We start from the raw sequence: 11,271 nt of genomic DNA on the forward strand, positions 1-11,271 counted from the left end.
AGTTTAATAATCGCTGCTTCATTTAAATCAAAATGGCCACCGTGCTGTGCTGATCAGCTGTTTGTCGGCACAGCATGGCAGTCTAGACGGGGATCTGCTGACCCCAGAACTCTTCGTCGGCAGATCCTTTATGCCTCGTGAAACGAGGTTTACCTGCACCAGTCGACAAAGGCTTCCTTGTTGACCGTGGCGCGTCTAGACTGCCCCGATCTGCCAACAAACAGCTGATCATCAGCCATTTTAATTTAAATGAAGCCGTGATTATTTAAATCACGGCTTCGTTTCCCTATGCCGGGTAGCCTAATCTACATGCCTCTGATGACAGAGGCATGTAGTCTAGACATACCCTTACTGTCGACAGAACTTGGCAGTAGTGTAGACGCAGGTATCATTTTGTTGACAAAAGTCCACTTTTGTGAACAAAACCCTGTTGTCTAGACACACCCTCTCAGATAGACTCCTTTCAGGAATCTGTTTCATTGATACTTACAAGGATCCGAATAGCAGAAGAGAAATTGACCAGAGCAGCGCTGGTTTCTTTGTACTCTGCTGGTATTTTGCAAGGCTATGAGGAGCAGCAATAGAGTCATTGGGGCTGCCTGTAGGCTGAAGGATCAGTTCACACTCAATTCATATTTAGAAGGTTGTCTTTTTAATTCGTTAATCATGTCTTATTTTAGATAAATACATATTATTTTTTGAAAAATACATATAATTATGTACGTAAATGTAGCAATGTGTTGTACATGCACATAACTCTTTTGTGATAGGGGTTGATTTAAGGTTATTTGATTAAAGTTTTAACTTTTATGTTTTCTAACTTCTGAACATTTAACAATGCAACCGCACACACTTTACATCCCAACAGAGTGAATGCTAGCAGCTGTTTAACAGCACATAGTATTTTAGTGCAGGCCATTTAGAAAAACCATATCTAATTGAAACTGCATGGTGAATTCAGATCAAATGTCATTACTGGAGATAAAGAAGGGATCCCTCACAATCACGAATGCTCCTGGTTTATGGGGCCTGTGGAAGATCATCACATTCTTGCTTTAAGGCCTTGTAACACCGTACTGATCATCCGACCATAGAAGATTAGAATTGGAGGAGACCTCAAGAGGTCATCAAGTCCAGCCTCCTGCTCAAAGCAGGTCCATCCCCAGTTAAATCATTCCATCCAGGGCTTGTCAAGCCAGGCCTTAACAACCCGAGGTAACCCATTCTAGTGCTTCATCTCTGATGCACTGGCTCAGTTCTGACTTGTTAGGAATGTGTGAAGTGTCCTGAATCACTAACACTGCTTCCTGCAATACTCTTGCATCTAGTCTACACTACCACGGGCCACTGATCTAAGCTATTCAACTTCAGCTATGGGAATAACCCAGCTGAAATTGATGTACTTAGATCTACTTATTGCGGGTTCCTCACTGCGGTAAATCAACAGTACCTTCTGGCAACTGCGTTTACTCTTCTTGTTCTGGTGGAGCACTGGAGTCAATGGCTTGTGCACAGGGATCGACTTATTGTGTCTATATGAGACGCGATAAACAGACCCTCCCCCCCGCTGGATTGGTCACAGCCCATCTATCCAATGGGTAGTGAAGATATGTCCTTGGTTTTACTTAGTTTTGTGTATGTGGAGATTGCCTACCACACCAGGACTTCTGAAGCCTTCCTCCTGATGCTGAAAAAGTTTCTCTCCTCCTTTTTCTCTGCCCATTCCCTCTCCATGGCTAACCACATATCGGGCTCACCAAGCTTCTGGTGGAGATAGTCCTTCATGCAGCCCCTGAGTAATGTAGGGCCCAACACAATGAACCTTTTTCCAGTGGGAGGAACATGAAGCCTTTTGGACTGTGTTGGTCCACAGATTCTGAGTTCAGAAGTATTTGCATTTTCTGTATATGTTTGCTCTTCGGGGGAATTCTTGAAATATATGATGAGCTTCACAGTTGTGCATTTGCATTCAAGGTATTAAGGGCTTTTAATTCCTCTTAAGCCATGGAGGATCATTCTGCAATATATTGAGTTCTATTGTACCACTGCCCTTTGTACCACTAGAAGACTTGTAAATTCTGATTGCTTCAGCTTATGTATAAATGAGGAGGAAACAGTGTCTCATGACAGATTCGCTCTAGTGGCTCAAGCTAAATCAGAAAGAAAGAGTCAACAGGATACCCTTGTAGCCAAGAAGGCTAATGGCATATTAGGTGCATTAGGAGGAGCATTGTCAGCAGATCTAGAGAAGTGATTATTCCCCTTTATTCAGCATTGCTGAGGCCACATCCAGAGTATTGAGTCCAGTTCCCCATTACAGAAAAGATGTGGACGCATTGGTGAAAGTCTAGTGGAGGGCAAAAAAAATGATGAGGGGGCTGGAGCACATGATCTACGAGGAGAGGTGGAGGGATTTGGGCTTATTTAGTCTGCCGAAGAGAAGAGTGAGGGGGGATTTGAGAGCAGCCTTCAACTACCTGAAGGGAGGTTCCAAAGAGGATGGAAAGAGGCTGCTCTCAGTGGTGACAGACGACAGAATGAGTGACAATGGTTGCAAGTTGCAGTGGGGGAGATCTAGGTTGGATATTAGGGAAAACTATTCATCTAGAAGGGTGGGGAAGCACTGGGATGGGTTCCCTAGGAAGGTGGTAGAATCTCCATCCCTAGAGGTTTTTAAATCCCAATTTGACAAAGCCCTGGCTGGGATGATTTAGTTGGGGTTGGTCCTGCTTTGAGCATTTGCGGCCTCCTGAAGTCTCTTCCAATGCCATGATTCAATGATTCCATGAAAATGTCAGGGCTGCAGAGACTGATAGAGCCGATTAACATTTGCCCATTACGCACTTTCATTTGAAGCTGCGGTGAGAGCTTGTTCTTCACAGTTGCGTCTCATTTGTGGTTGATCCCCCTTGCAGCAAAGAGCTGAGACATGTTTGCTGCCCTCAAGTGTCCCCTGTCACACATGTGCTGTTCTTCGGCAGGGATATGTCCTGATTTGGTGGCAGACCTTTGGTACAGCGGAGAGACCGCAATATTATTTCCTTGCATGGAGTACAGTTTGGAGGCAATGTCAGGGATGGCTTCTCCTACTTCCAACTGTCTACCGAGGGAAGAGACACTCTGGAGAGTCTTTTAGCTCAAGTGCGTGACTGGTGTTGGATTTAACTTTCCATGGCTCACAGAGGGCACGTCTACACTGCCGGCCTAAAGCCACAATAAGTTGTGCAACTTCAGCTACGTCAATTGTATAGCTTAAGTCAAAATAGCTTATTTTGGCTTTTGGCGCTGTCTGCACAGCAGGAAGTCCAAGGCAGAGCACTCTTCCCCTGACTTCCCTTACTCCTCGTACAGTGAGGGTTACAGGAGTCAGAATAAGAAGTCCTCCAGCTCAACAGTATTTTAACATTATGTCGAAATAACGCCTTGTAGTGTAGACTATGTTGTTTTGGAATAACACTGCTGTGTAGATGAACCCAGAGAGAGGAAATCATGGAGTGTAATTTTCATCATGTCTGTTTGTTCAAATTAGCTTAACACTTCCAGGGTTGTTATAGCAATGCCCGGCTGAACTCTGCATAAATGCTTATCTATATATAATTTCAACTTTCCTTTTACAAAGGCCACATGGTGTGTGAATGAATAAAAAGAAACGTGTGTTTGGTTCCACTTCTTCCCCTTCTTCTCTGCTTCCCCAGAAATTCTGTCCTCTTTGGTTGGAATTCAAGCTGGGAAAGTGAAATCATTATCACAATTCAGTTTCTGAAGTTTATCCTGGTAGAAAGTTTTCTTCCATCCCTTACTCTAGCTATCCATATATTTTATTTCCTGGTAGGTCAGCAACCAGCAGCTGAAGAATAAATGCGAAGGTTACTTAAGTATTTGATTTTTTTCTATATTGCTGCAACATGTGCTGAGAATAGAATTTTTCTCTCACATAATAATTGTTGGTCTTTAAAGGGCAGTCAATTTTCCTATGAAAGAAAAGCTGCGGAGATAATTTAATTTCAGAAGAATTAGACTTGAACAAATTTGATTTTTTTTTTTTTTGCCATTTCCATTATACTGGCAAGGTTTAAAGCCATTAGCTGCAGAATTAAAAGCCTACCCAAGAAGAAATATTTTTAATAGGAAGTGTGCTCCAAACTTAAACAGCTTTTTTTTACACATCTGTGATTTTAGTGCTCACGGTCTCCATGGCATGGCCCACTTGTTCCTATGTCTCTGCTCAGACAGCCAACAAAGGTGTCATGGTCCTGTAATTGTCACCCAGGCCTGGACTGTGATCCACCAGACAAACATGTGTTCCATGTCAGCCAAAGAACAACTCTCGGTTATGAGGACTTCCAGATCAGTTATGAGACCACTGCTCTGGGTTGGCTGTGTGCTGCCAACATAGGAGTAAGAGCTCACTTGCTAGTCTCCCAAGAGGTAAATAGGGTCTGCATTGTATTTTTAGTGACTACGTCTCTGGCTGGGAAGCTGAACAAGTCTCTGCTTTCGTTTCTCTTGTGCAGCCACAGCTTGGCGGAGGTCGTGCCGCTGCCGGCGAAACCACCAACCTCCCACCTCAGAGACTGACTCCGCTGCTCTGAGAAGTGAAGACAGAGCATCGGTGGTAGCCAGACATTCCACTCACTAAAACTCCAGTCCCTGCGTCTGCTGATTATGGAGTTCAAGATTCACATTTGTCTTATCGGTGAACGCTGGGTAGCATGCGGTGTCTAAAACTGCTGCAGGTTGGTCTGTGATGATTTCTTCCAAGGAAACTTAAAGCATCTGCTTCAAGACATTTAGTCCTGGTCTAAGCTAGGGGATAAGGTCAAATTCAGATACGCAACTCCAGCTGCGTTAATTGTGTAGCTCTGTACTGTAGACATGGCCTTATGCTCTTCTGCTCTTCTTATTTCTCCTGCACTCCTGTCTCAGTCCCCATAAGCGTGAACTCACCTAAAATGGGCACTGAGCAGGCTGCCAAACGGACCCATACAATTCCATGACCTGTTGCTGCTCTCCCTCTCAGGGCAAAGGGGCAGCTGGAGACCATGACCACTGTGGCACTGATGAGAGCATTTCCCTCAACTCTCAGACAACGTGGGTAAATGTCTGGGCTCCTGATGCCAGCATGTTTCTTTGTCTGGCAGTTTGTGTGCTCCTTGCCTGGAGGACAGAAGCGCTATAAGCAAACGCTAATGAAAATGGGCTGAAGATCATGCCAGTTTCACTTCCAGATGATGGCAGCTAGAGTGTCTTGCCAGAGCTTCCTGTGCAAATTCTTTCTCTCATGGGTGGTTGGTACAGCTAGGGCTGTGTAAGGTGAGCCCCCAGCCCCACCAAGAGCCCCGCCCCCTCTGCTGAGGCCCCGTCCCCACCATGGGAAGGGGAGGAGGTGGGGCAGCATGCCAAGCATGCATCCCCCCACCATGGGGAGGGGAAGAGAGGTGAGGAGGCAAGCATGTAGCCCCAGCCTCCCGGGTCCTGAGCACAGGGAGGGCAGAAGCTGGGAGCAGCAACAATCTGCCCCCCGAACACCTACAGCAGATGTTCTGGGGGCGGAGTGTAAGTGAGGCCATGCCTGGAGGTTTGGGAAGGCAAAGCCTTCCTCCACCAAGGCTACCGGATGCCCATGCTTTCTCTGACTAGGGGCAGTGCTATGTGTGTGGAGGAGGTCAAAGCACTGTGTGTGCTGCTTAAGAACAGAAACCTTTGTTTAAACAATGGGCTATGCAAACACTGATGTGTATTGTATTCTTCACTGCACAATGGTACCATCTTAGGAATACTAAGCACAACAAATGTGGCCTGCTTTTCAGAGAGAATGAAACGGGACTTATATGAAAGAGGATACCAACCATCTCAATAGGGTATTAGAAATGAGCAATGTGTTCTCACAGTTTATTGTTAAACACTTAATGCCTAGAAGCATTACATTTGATATTTCTCCTATTTTCTACTGGAGGCATAAAAATAATGTCTCTCACCTTAAGTAATCTTTTTAGCGGGATGAATCATTGGCATTTTGATGTACTGGCATCTTCTGAACCAGAGAGCCTTTTAAAAAGTGAAATCCACCTCAGCCACAGTGTTGCTAGGGGTGGTGCTGTAATACATTCATCTGCTAGCAGAAAACTTTGTATTCCCAGAGAGAGGTGTCTGTGTTTGAAAATGCATATAAAATCACTCCTGAACCTTGGGTTCAAGGGTGGGGCTGAGGAGCGGGAGCTGGCTGATGACAGCAATGGCAAATGCACACGGTGGTCCAATTCACTGGCTCCCAGTCATGTATCAAGGTAATCCCCAGCTGCTGTTAGTTTTGTTTTTGCAAGCCACCCGGCGTCCAAATTCATGAGGTATTAACTTTATGGGCCATCCTCCTCCTCAGTCAGCGCCCCTTCCTCACCCTGACCGGGGGAACAACCCTGTGCAGCAACCGAACGACCCTAATTCTGACAGAGAAGCCCTGGCAGGTCACAGAGTTTAGCCCAGCACTCACCCGACAGCAGCAGCCCCCGTCCTGTGGCACCGGGCCAGCGTCCAGTCCGGCCCAGCAGGGTGCCATTTAGCGTGCAGTGATGCAGCGCCACTTAGCTTTGTCTCAGCCAGTCGTGATGGGCTGGAGTGCTCAGACAAAGTCTGAGTGATTGGCACTTACTCACTTCAGAAATTCCATTCCAGCCGTCTGCAGTGCTTACCAAGCGCTGGGTGTGTCACCGGCGCTCTTCCAGACAATTCCTAGAACATAAGAACATAAGAACGGCCGTACTGGGTCAGACCAAAGGTCCATCTAGCCCAGTATCCTGTCTGCCAACAGTAGCCAGCTCCAGGTGCCCCAGAGAGGATGGACCGAAGACAATGATCAAGCGATTTGTCTCCTGCCATCTCTCTCCAGCCTCTGACAAACAGAGGCCAAGGACACCATTTTATCCCCTGGCTAATAGCCTTTTATGGACCTAACCTCCATGAAATTATCTAGCTTCTCTTTAAACTCTATTATAGTCCTAGCCTTCACAGCCTCCTCTGGCAAGGAGTTCCACAGGTTGACTACACGCTGTGTGAAGAAGAACTTTCTTTTATTAGTTTTAAACCTGCTACCCATTAATTTCATTTGGTGTCCTCTAGTTCTTCTATTTAGGGAACTAATAAATAACTTTTCTTTATCGGCCCTCTCCACACCACTCATGATTTTATAGACCTCTATCATATCCCCCCCCAGTCTCCTCTTTTCTAAACTGAAAAGTCCCAGTCGCTTTAACCTCTCCTCATATGGGACCCATTCCAAACCGCTAATCATTTTAGTTGTCCTTTTCTGAACCCTTTCCAAAGCCAAAATATCTTTTTTGAGGTGAGGAGACCACATCTGTACACAGTATTCAAGATGTGGGCGTACCATAGTTTTATACAGGGGCAGTAAGATATTCTGGGTCTTATTTTCTATCCCTTTCCTAATAATTCCTAGCATCCTATTTGCCTTTTTGACCGCCACTGCACACTGCATGGAAGTTTTCAGAGAACTGTCCACGATAACTCCAAGATCTCTTTCCTGATTTGTCATAGCGAAATTAGCCCCCATCATACTGTACGTATAGTTGGGGTTATTTTTCCCTATGTGCATTACTTTACACTTATCCACATTAAATTTCATTTGCCATTTTGTTGCCCAATCACTCAGTTTGGTGAGATCTTGGGAGTCCCTCACAGTCTGCTTCTGTCTTGACTATCCTAAACAGTTTTGTATCATCTGCAAACTTTACTACCTCATTGTTTACCCCTTTCTCCAGATCATTTATGAATAAGTTGAAAAGAATTGGTCCCAGGACTGACCCTTGGGGAACACCACTAGTTACCCCTCTCTAATCTGAAAATTTACCATTTATTCCTACCCTTTGTTTCCTGTCTTTTAACCAGTTCTCAATCCAAGAAAGGACCTTCCCTCTTATCCCATGGCAATGTAATTTACACAAGAGCCTTTGGTGAGGGACCTTGTCAAAGGCTTTCTGAAAATCCAAGTATACTATATCTACTGGATCCCCCTTGTCCGCATGTTTGTTAACCCCTTCAAAGAATTCTAATAGATTAGTAAGACAGGATTTCCCTTTACAGAAACTATGTTGACTTTTGTCCAACAAATTATGTTCTTCTACATGCTTCACAATTTTATTCTTTACTATTGTTTCGACTAATTTGCCCGGTACTGAAGTTAGACTTACCGGTCTGTAATTGCCAGGATCACCTCTAGAGCCCTTTTTAAATATTGGTGTCACGTTGGCTACCTTCCAGTCATTAGGTACGGAAGCCAATTTAAAGGATAGGTTACAAACCACAGATAATAGCTCAGCAATTTCCCATTTGAGTTCTTTTAGAACCCTTGGATGAATGCCATCTGGTCCCGGAGATTTGTTAACATTAAGTTTTTCTATTTGTTCCAAAATCTCCTCTAATGACACTTCAATCCGGGACAGTTCCTCAGATTCATCACCCACAAAGGATGGTGCAGATTCGGGAATCTCCCCAACGTCCTCAGCCGTGAAGACTGAAGCAAAGAAATCATTTAGTTTCTCTGCAATGGCTTTATCGTCCTTGATTGCTCCTTTTATAGCTCGATCATCTAGGGGACCCACAGGTTTTTTAGCAGGCTTTCTGCTTCTAATGTACTTAAAAAACATTTTGTTATTTCTTTTTGAGTTTTTGGCTAGCTGTTCCTCAAAATCTTTTTTTGCTTTTCTTATCACATTTTTACACTTGATTTGACAGTGTTTATGTTCCTTTCTATTTATCTCACTAGGATTGGACTTCCACTTCTTAAAAGATACCTTTTTGTCCCTCACTGCTTCTTTTACATGGTGGTTAAGCCACGGTGACACTTTTTTAGGTCTCTTGCTATGTTTTTTAATTTGGGGTATACATTTAAGTTGGGCCTTTATTATGGTGTCTTTAAAAAGTTTCCATGCAGCTTTCAGGGATTTGGCTCTAGTCACTGTGCCTTTTAATTTCTGTTTAACTAACCTCCTCATTTTTGTGTAATTCCCCTTTTTGAAATTAAATGCCAGGGTGCTGGACTGCTGAGGTGTTCTTCCCACCACAGGAATGTTGAATGTTATTATATTATGGTCACTATTCCCAAGCGGTCCTGTAACGGTTATATCCTGGACCTGATCCTGCACTCCACTCAGGACTAAATCGAGAATTGCCTCTCCCCTTGTGGGTTCCTGCACCAGCTGCTCCAAGAAGCAGTCATTTAAGCCATTGAGAAATGTTATCTCCACTTCTCTTCCTGAGGTGACATGTATCCCGTCAATATGGGGGTAATTAAAATCCCCCATTATTATAGAGTTCTTTATTTTGGTAGCTTCTCTAATCTCCTTTAGCATTTCAATGTCAGTATCGCTGTCCTGGTCAGGTGGTCGATAATATATCCCTACTGCTAATTTCTTATTATTGGAGCATGGAATTACTATCCATAGTGATTCTATGGAACATGTTGATTCACTTAATATTTTTATTTCATTTGATTCTACATTATCTTTCACATACAGTGCCACTCCGCCATCCAGCCGGCCTGCTCTATCCTTTCTATATATTTTATATCCTGGTATGATTGTGTCCCACAGATTTTCCTCATTCTACCAGGTTTCAGTGATGCCTATTATGTCAATCTCCTCATTTAATACAAGGTACTCTTGTTCACCCGTCTTATTAGTCAGACTCCTAGCATTTGTGTATAAGCACTTTAAAAATTTGCCACTGCTTATTTGTCTGCCCTTCCCTGATGCATTGGATTCCTTTGTAAGCGGTTGTTTGTCTGCTCTGGCCCATGGTTTTCCCTCTCCCCTCCTCTCTTTCTGACTACAATTTAGAAAGAATCTCTATCAATGGATTCTCCTCTAAGAGAAGTCTCCCTCCGATTGACGTGCACCAATCGGCTTTCCCCCATCTCTTAGTTTAAAAACTGCTCTACGGCCTTTTTAATGTTTAGTGCCAGCAGTCTGGTTCCACCCTGGTTTAGGTGAAGCCCATCCTTCCTGTATAGGCTCCCACTCTCCCAGAAGTGTCCTCAGTTCCTAATAAATCTAAACCCCTCTTCCCTACACCATCGTCTCATCCACGCATTGAGACTGAAGCTCTGCCTGCCTACCATGGGCTTCCAGTACAAATATTGCAGCTCTACCACATTCCAGTTCTTCTTTGAGTGCTTGCTTCTGTCCATTCCACTTAGGTGTGCACACGCCGCATGCACAAGTTCCGGAAGCTTTTTACCCTTTGCAGTACCCATAGGGCCAGCCAGGGAGCCCTCTGGAGTGGCACCGGCATATCCGTGCCTATATACCCCTGCTGGCCCTCCGCCCCCTCAGTTCCTTCTTACCGCCTCTGTAAAATTCTGCATCTGTAAAATGGTGAAATGCTTCTTATCATGGGGTACGTCTACACTACAGCGCTAATTCGAACTAACTTAGTTCGAATTAGTTAATTCGAACTAAGCTAATTCGAACTAACGCGTCTAGAACTAAAAACTAGTTCGAATTAGCGTTTTGCTAATTTGAACTAGCATGTCCACATTAAGTGGACCCTGAACCGGGCTTAAGGATGGCCGGAAACAGTGCCGGCAGGGCATCAGAGGAGGACTTAGAGCGTGGAGATGCTGTCTCAGGCTAGCCGAGGGCTGCGCTTAAAGGGTCCCGACCCCCACCCCGGACAGACAGTTCTCAGGGGTGCCCTGCTTGCAAAGCAGTCCTGGCTTGGAGTGCCCGGAGTGCCCACACTGGGCACATCACACCACTCGGCCATCAGCCCAGCTGCACTTGCCGCAGGCTGCCATCTGGGGAGAGGGGACAATTGGGGGGCTGCAGGAGAGCTTCCACCCCCAGAAGCCCGCAGAGCCAGCCCAGTCCTCCCCATCGGGGGCTCGTACCCCATTCTTCCCTCACCTCCTTCCACTTACCCTTCCTTAGCCCCTTTTCTTGATGTACAAAATAAAGGACAATTGTGTTCAAAAACGGAATCTGTCTTTATTGAACAAAACTGGGGGAGACTGGGAAAAGGAGGTGGGAGAGGGGAAGAGAGAGGGTGGGAGAGGGGAGGGCAACTAAAATGATCAGGGGTTGGGAACAGGTCCCATATGAAGAGAGGCTAAAGAAACTGGGACTTTTCAGCTTAGAAAAGAGGAGACGGAGGGGGGACAAGATAGAGGTCTCTAAAAGCATGAGTGGGGTGGAGAGGGTGCATACAGAAAAGTTCTTCATTAGTTCCCATAAAGAAGGACTAGAGGACACCAAAGGA

The sequence above is a fragment of the Pelodiscus sinensis genome, chromosome 25, assembly GCF_049634645.1.
Source record: "Pelodiscus sinensis isolate JC-2024 chromosome 25, ASM4963464v1, whole genome shotgun sequence".
Taxonomy (NCBI): domain Eukaryota; kingdom Metazoa; phylum Chordata; order Testudines; family Trionychidae; genus Pelodiscus; species Pelodiscus sinensis.